The sequence below is a fragment of the Haematobia irritans genome, chromosome 1 (assembly GCF_050003625.1).
Source record: "Haematobia irritans isolate KBUSLIRL chromosome 1, ASM5000362v1, whole genome shotgun sequence".
Classification (NCBI taxonomy): domain Eukaryota; kingdom Metazoa; phylum Arthropoda; class Insecta; order Diptera; family Muscidae; genus Haematobia; species Haematobia irritans.
In genome coordinates, this window is record NC_134397.1 from 280224798 (window position 1) to 280233681 (window position 8884).

Here is an 8884-nt window from a genome sequence, read left to right on the forward strand (position 1 = left end):
CGTGTTTGAAATATATCGTAAATTACAAATTCGAAAATAAAAAATTTTCATCACCCTTTCTTCTTTCCTTTTCCTTCAACTTTCAAAAAATTTCAGCTTCAATCAATGATATTCTTTCCTGTGTAGAGGAGACAATCAATCATTCGCCTATCTATAATCAATTTACTCCACGATTACAAATATAATTGGGGCCCCGAGTGATCCGATCAATGATCTCAGTACGTACGTAGATACCAATTATCCCCAAACAAAATTCTCAACGTCCTTTTCACTTGAAAGTAGCTCAGATCAAATTTAAATGTCAACTGAAATAATTGCCATCATAATAAATAAATGACAAAAAACGAAAAAAATCAGCCACTCCATTTACCATCCGATCAAATGAATTCCATATATACCAACATCAACTTTTCAATCGGAAATACTTTTCAAGTGCAAACACAAAGGAACAATAAAAAACCCGAACAAGACGACCCCTCTTGTTATACTGAGTTACTTCCAAGAAAATATCTTGTCACGTCTCCTTATTATATGTCTCCTCAAGTGAAACTGAGTAACGATACCAAGCATATAACAAAAACCAAATGAAGTAAAAGCGAGAAGTAAAAAGTATGTAATTGCATTTAACAATTGATAAAATTAATATCAACTTGCCACAAGCAAAATATTTCTAAATTTGCTGAAAATAATATAATTCATAACTTTTGCTTGGTTTCGATAATCACTATATGTGCAAGCGACACATCTTCCTATTTCAAGTGTCCTTCCATCAAATAATTACAGTGCTGCCCACACATCAAACTAAATACCGTCGATAACTATGCCATGAAAATCAGCTTAAAATTTACAAAAACAAAAAAAAAAGCAAATCGCTTGCATTCGCAATACGCTATTCTCGTATAAACGCAGAATTTCTATCTTTGAAAAGGATTTGTGGTCAATGAATACGGGAAAAAATAAAAACAAAATGAGTATTACTTTCAATCAATAAAAAAAAAATAGTCTTTATTTCTTCACACGCCAAATTAACCACACTGATCTCGACTAAAATAAAACAATGGGAGAGACAAACTCGAATTCTCTCTTCATAACTTCAGATTGATAATATATTAGGACATATAATTTTATAATAAAGAAGTATCATACGGAAATATTAACCCAAAAAACGACGCAAATCACATCTTATTTTAAAGAGGTCGAAACAATTTTATAAATGGCAGGAGTTAGTATTCCAATATGTATAACTGGTGGGCAGAATTAAATAAATTGTGGTGACATACCTTGATTCCGAAAAAATGCAACAACAAACCTCGTCGACAAAATAGGACAGAGAGAAAAGTCTCGCGCTATTTCACAAAGTTCTTTTTGCACATCAGTACATATCTGTTTCACTTTCACACAGTCTGTATTTGTATTCTTCAATTATTATTTTCTTTTTTTCACTTTTCACTTTTCTTGAAATTTCCTATGTTTATTTCATTGTTTATGTGTCTGGTGTAGAAATTTTATTTACTTCCGAAAAAAACTCACTATAAATTGCACTATCCAAACTAAAAAACAATTGACGGCTCTTGCAATAAAGAGAGAATGTGAACGTCAGCAAAAAGGTCAAGAGTTGCCAGATCAGCTGAGAATACGAGGGAACATAAATGTTTCAACATATGAAACAAAACAATCAAATTACTAATTCTTTAATTTGGTTTGGATTAAACACTTCGTCGCTTCTTTGTTCGATAAGGTGCCTCCCTTGCTCCAAAAATCCGGTTCGAAGGACCTTGTTTCCCCTTTGGTAAAAATCCAGGGGTGTAATTAAGGTATCTGGTGGAGCACCGTGGAAGCCAATTACAAACCAAACACACAAACCATATAGTCCAAACCAAATGGTTCAGAGAAATCTGTGCTTAATGAGAACACAAAGTTTTTCAGTTCACAGGTATGATTTTATTAACACCATTTATATTTTTATAAATAATACCGATTTCAAGTTTAGATTTTTCTATACAATTCAAAAAGGTATTTAATTCAAAATGTCTTCCACACAATTCAGAAGGTTAGTTCAACACTACTTAATCAAATTCATACAATAACAACAATATATAAAAAATAAACGAGTAATAATAGCCTTATAACTAATAGAAAAAATCCCAAGCCCAAATGAAGTGGCCATATCTCAAGTATACGTAGACACGCACTATTCATGAAGTTTGAGTACAGGAACTTTCACAGATGGCGGTAATTTTTCGGGACATTGGCTTACAAATGTTAACAGGGCGTTAGACAGCAGATTATAAACACACCATATCACTGGAATAGAATTCGTATACACCAAAGGCCAAAACGCCTCATTTCCACCCTTTCAATTAAGTGGTAGTGCGAAGTTTGAGATGGGAGGATTTGTTGTTGTGTGTGTGTGTGTTTTTTTTTACAAAATAAAACAATTATACAATTTCCATCCATCACACTTTAACAACGACATGTTTTAGTGTGTCCACTTGTTATGATGTGAGAAGAGGGAAAAAACGGATGAGAAAGGAACCAGAATTTGTTGTTTTAATAGACTTTATGTGTAATAAAACAGCGTGAGTACATGCGACAAGTGATGGGGAAAAGGGTGTTCCGTAAAATGGAAATGTATTCTTACAATGATGAACGAAATACGAATTGCTGTCGATGCAACGTGGACTAAAATTTAGAAAATATATTTAGACCAATATAGAAAGTTTTTATTGACACTTTGGTAGGCCTGAGCCGTCTAAAGCAGGAAGATTATATCACCAGCTAAATACTCAAAATGCCTTATTTTACTTAGATTTTGGTTAGTTCAATGACATGAACTTAAAATGAGAAAAATTGATCTATACAAATGAAGTGCACTGTTTTACTAAATTCGAAATTCGTACAAACTAGTTCATTTCTAAAATGTAAGAATCTTATTTAAATAAATTGTGTTCATAGTTTTTCACAATCAGTACACTTTACTAATTTTTTTAACTCTAAAGTTCGTCTTCAAAATATGATCAATAGACTAGGAAGCCCCATATTTGAGGCTCATGTAGACTATTCAGTCAGAGGCACTCCCCAAGGAAGAGTTCCTCATCATTGGAATGTTGCTATAAACAACCTTCTGGTTTCCCTAGAAAAAGAAAGGATAAAAGTGTTGGCATACGCAGATGATGTGGCGCTAGCTGTCAGGGGAAAATTCCCATCCACAATTAGAGATATTTTACAGAGAAATGGGCGAAAGATAAAGTCTTGGGGTAAATCCTGCACGAACAGAACTAGTCATGCACTGCAAAGATCGCAAAACTCCCACGTTTAGGCCCATTTCCTTAGGGGGTATTGAAATTCCCTTTGGTGAGTGTGCAAAATACCTTGGCGTTATTTGGGACAGGAAGCTGAACTTTAAGTTTAATATTGAAGAAAGGGCGAGGAAAACAACGGTAGCTTTGTACTGTGCAAAAAGGCAATAGAAAAAAAGTGGGGACTAAAACCAAAAATTGTCCATTGGCTATACACGGACGCATTAAGCAAGACAGGAACAAAATCCCTTTGTGTCATGCTGCATCTATTGCCTTTAGACATTTTGGCCAAACAGTCAGCTGCAACTACGGCTGTGCGGTTGCGCGATTTATCGCTGTGATCGGAAACAAGTTACTGGTTGGTTCAACAAAAGAAAATAATAGTGAAGGGTCAGTGGTTAAAACTAGAAGTGCCCACATGCACACAAAAATTTTTTTTTTGATTCAATCACGAAATTAATTGATCCAATTAATTTTTTAATTGAAATGTCTTCAATCACGAAAATGATAGTATCAATCACAGTTTTAATTGGGCATAGAAAAAAATCTTGATTAAAAAATTAATTGATTTCATTACCAAATTTCAATTAATTTTTTAATTGATTCAATTAAAAATTTAATTGATGTTGATTGCAAAACTCAATTAATTTATTAATTAAAAAAAAGGTAACTATTTTCAATTACCTTTTAAATTGGCTTAGAATTTTTATTTGGATTAACAATTGATTGTTTGAAAAAAAAATTTAATTAAAAATTTAAAAAAATTTTAATCACTTTTTTAACTGACTTAGTCTTCCGAATATGATTAAAAGTTTATTGTATCAATTAACTTTTTAATTAAAAATTTTAAAATTTTCAATCATTGACATAATTAACTTAATGTTTCTATCTTGATTAAAAAGTTAATTGTACCAATTAATTTATTAATTGAAAAAAAATTCAACTTCAATTAACTTTTTAATTGGAAATATTTTGGTGATATTTTTTTCTGTGTGTAATAGGTACTTTTAGTTAATGTGGTATCACAATGGACTGAATAGTCTAAGTGAGCCTGAATCTTAATCGGTCTGCCACTTCTATGTTAAGCTCACTGACAGGGAGCCACCGTGGTGCAATGGTTAGCATGCTCGCCTTGCATACAAGGTCGTTGGTACGATTCCTGCTTCGACCGAGCACCAAAAAGTTTTTAAGCGGTGGATTGTCCCACCTCAGTAATGCTGGTGACATTTCTGAGGGTATCAAAGCTTCTCTAAGTGGTTTCACTGCAATTTGGAACGCCGTTCGGACTCGGGTATAAAAAGGAGGCCCTCTGTCATTGAGCTTGACATGGAATCGGGCAGTGTTGTCAGGTTGGGGGTTTTCCCCCCAAATTTAGGGGTTTTTTACACGTTTAGGGGGATTTTTAGGGGTAAAATTTATTTGGGGGGATTTTTGGGGGTAAAAGAAAATATGTTAGATCTTATAAAGTGGAGCAATTCTCAACAAAAAATGAATTTTGAGAAAAAAATAAGGGATGTCAACCCATATTCTTAAATACAAGCAAGTATGCAATGACATTCTTTTTTAAACGCATCTGTTGAAGGGGCATTTTTAATATTTGATACAATTAAAAACAAAGTTAGGTTAGGTGGCGGCCCGATGTATCAGGCTCACTTAGGGCGTTTTCGTTTCGAAAAAATATGTTGCCTTGGTGTTACACTACTTTTTTCGTCATTATATTTTCACTCAAATGATAGTGTCATTCCAAAATTATTGTTAATTCATAATATTGTGAGGGATACAGGACCCAAAAGCTATAACAGTGCCCTTCATATTTTGCAAACAATTTCCAGAATGTTGCACCTTTTTTACCAATCGAAATCGCCATTAGACTCACTTAGGGACCTCCTTTTTATAGCCGAGTGCGAACGGCGTTCCACATTTCAGTGCAACCACACCCAGAGAAGGAATATGATCACCTCAAACATATTTTAAGAGCAAAATGTTATTTTTGGGTGGTGACCATTTAACATGGTTTTCGCAACCATGTTCTTTTCTAGGAAATCATGTATCTGATTTCGGCAAGCAGGTTATATTTGACGAGAAAATAACATTTTAGTGACAAACATGTTACATGGTCACCATACAAAAATAACATTTTGCTCTTGAAACATGTTTGAGGTGATCATATTCCTTCGCTACGTGCACTTAGAGAAGCGTTGAAACCCTCAGAAATGTCACCAGTATTACTGAGGTGTTACTTTTTGGTGTTCTGTCGAAGCAGGAATCGAACCCGAATTTGTGACAAGTGGTGTAATGAATTTATCTAATGATTTTATTTACTTCAAAAGAAAATTTTTAGCATAAAAAAACTTATTTTGATTGATATTTAATTTTGTTCCTCAGAAAAAATCTTCTTTCAGTTTATATATTTGTGTTAAATTTAATTTTTATAGTGTATCACTACAGGATTTTTTTTACGAAATTTTGGGTCTCTTTTTGTACATTTTACATACTTAAAATGTTTGGGGGGTTTTTGAAAAAAGTCTAGTCCAATTTAGGGGTTTTTTTCTTAAGATTTGGGGGAAGAATCAAAAATTACCTGGCAACACTGGAATCGGGCAGCACTCAGTGATAAGAGAGAAGTTCACCAATGTGGTATGGACTGAATAGTCTAAGTGAGCCTGATATACCGACTGCCACTATACCTAACCTAACCATTGCACCACGGTGCCTCCCAAACGACCATTGCGATTAGTAAAATATTTTAGTAAACATTTTCTCAAATAAACTAACATTTGTTCATGGTTGGTTTCACTGCAATGTGGAACGCCGTTCGGACTCGGCTATAAAAAGGAGGTCCCTTGTCATTGAGCTTAACATGGAATCGGGCAGCACTCAGTGACCAATGTGGTATCACAATGAACTGAATAGTCTAAGTGAGCCTTATACATCGGGCTGCCACCTAACCTAACCTAACCTTCATGATTGGTTCACACTTTGGTCCATAAACCACCCGAAATCAAAAGTCGATTAGTAAGAATATCAAACGTCAGAATTCGTATTTGCATACAGTAGAATTCATTTATAGCGACCTCGGTTATAACGACCATCCGTTTATAACGACGGATTTTCAAAGCAAGTTTGGTTCTTAATAGTTTGTACATGCGCAAGCATTCGCTTAGAACGACTCCGATTTTAGCGACCATCTGCTTTTAACGACCAATTTGCACGTCAGCTTTGGAATGGACATTCGGTTATAACGACGATGTAAGTTCTGTATACTAATTTTTATTTTTTTCATTCCATTTTTTGTCGTCAGCCAATACTAAATAAAGAAACATATACTGCGGGGAATCACAGAATTTGTTTTCGACTATCCCAAACAGAGGTGCAAATGACAAAGAAGAAATATTCAAACCAGTTTGAGTCGTAAAAGCTGATGGACGCATAAATTTGTTATTTACATAAGAATCTGTAATCCAGCTCAACCAAATGCAGATAAGGTTGTGTGCTGCACTTTTACTTGGATAAATACTGATATTTCAGAGAGGGGGTTCTGATATATCAGAGAGTTTATATAGTTCCGTTGAAATTATTGAAAGTAAATTATTAAAAGAAATTCTTGTAATTATAAAACAAACCACAATTCTAAACTATTTCCAATCTCAATAAATATGAATATACATGATAAAAAAAAAAAAACTTAAAAATATTGTGTACACTTATTTGGATACAACGACATTCGGTTATAACGACGTATAATTTCGGTCCCTTGGCGGTCGCTATAACCGAATTCTACTGTATTTTCAAAAGTTGACTTAAATTTTTTATATATTTTGTGTCCCTAAGCAAATGAAAACAACCACTAGTGTATATTTGTAATCTTTTAAAAGGGCGCAAAACCGTAGCTCCTTTTATCATACGCTATCCCTTCCCCCTCCTTTTATCATCCATAAACAACTTATTAATCCTCGATAGGGTGACTTTTTTGCAAACACATCCTTCTCGAATTTCATCATTCTTTCAAAGGAGACCCTTTACAATGCATCCCTGACCCTGTCGAAAAGTGCTCATCAATTTCAAATGATGTCCGTACAAGTGCCTGCTGCTCTTTTTCAATAGAGACGCATGCCACTTTTTAGATAGCTTCCTCATATCAATCCTATGGGATTAAACCATCCTCGAATGCTGAACTCTAACAGACTAATAAAATCGCTGTGCACAGGTAATTCCCTTCCCGCATTGGCTTTTACAATGTCGTAAGGTTGCAATATCATTACGTATTCGAATTTATTTGCAAAACAATTCAATTCTCGTTTATTTTTAGTGCTCCTCATTTGTCAACTTCAAAGTCTACACCACCGTTTTAGAAATCACTACAAAAAAAATTGTACACACAATTCTACATGGCACTATACACTAAGCAAACGATACTATACATAACGCTTGTGATCGTTAGAAAGGGTGATTTGTTAAGAGCTTGATAACTTTTTTTTAAAAAAAAACGCATAAAATTTGCAAAATCTCATCGGTTCTTTATTTGAAACGTTAGATTGGTCCATGACATTTACTTTTTGAAGATAATTTCATTTAAATGTTGACCGCGGCTGCGTCTTAGGTGGTCCATTCGGAAAGTCCAATTTTGGGCAACTTTTTCGAGCATTTCGGCCGGAATAGCCCGAATTTCTTCGGAAATGTTGTCTTCCAAAGCTGGAATAGTTGCTGGCTTATTTCTGTAGACTTTAGACTTGACGTAGCCCCACAAAAAATAGTCTAAAGGCGTCAAATCGCATGATCTTGGTGGCCAACTTACCGGTCCATTTCTTGAGATGAATTGTTCTCCGAAGTTTTCCCTCAAAATGGCCATAGAATCGCGAGCTGTGTGGCATGTAGCGCCATCTTGTTGAAACCACATGTCAACCAAGTTCAGTTCTTCCATTTTTGGCAACAAAAAGTTTGTTAGCATCGAACGATAGCGATCGCCATTCACCGTAACGTTGCGTCCAACAGCATCTTTGAAAAAATACGGTCCAATGATTCCACCAGCGTACAAACCACACCAAACAGTGCATTTTTCGGGATGCATGGGCAGTTCTTGAACGGCTTCTGGTTGCTCTTCACTCCAAATGCGGCAATTTTGCTTATTTACGTAGCCATTCAACCAGAAATGAGCCTCATCGCTGAACAAAATTTGTCGATAAAAAAGCGGATTTTCTGCCACTGATTTTGGTAATAAAATTCAATGATTTGCAAGCGTTGCTCGTTAGTAAGTCTATTCATGATGAAATGTCAAAGCATACTGACCATCTTTCTCTTTGACACCATGTCTGAAATCCCACGTGATCTGTCAAATACTAATGCATGAAAATCCTAACCTCAAAAGAATCACCCTTTATTAATCAATCTTGCGGTTTACCTTGAACCAACGTTCAAATTCGTTAATATAACGAAATGCGTTACGTTGGTGGTCGAACCATTTTTGTCGGCGGTGGCTGACCTAAGCCTATAAAAATTTGTCTATTCGGTGACGCACAATTATCCATTATCAATTTGATGTCATCCAAATGATAATGAGATTAATTGTACAACCAAACGTACAATCA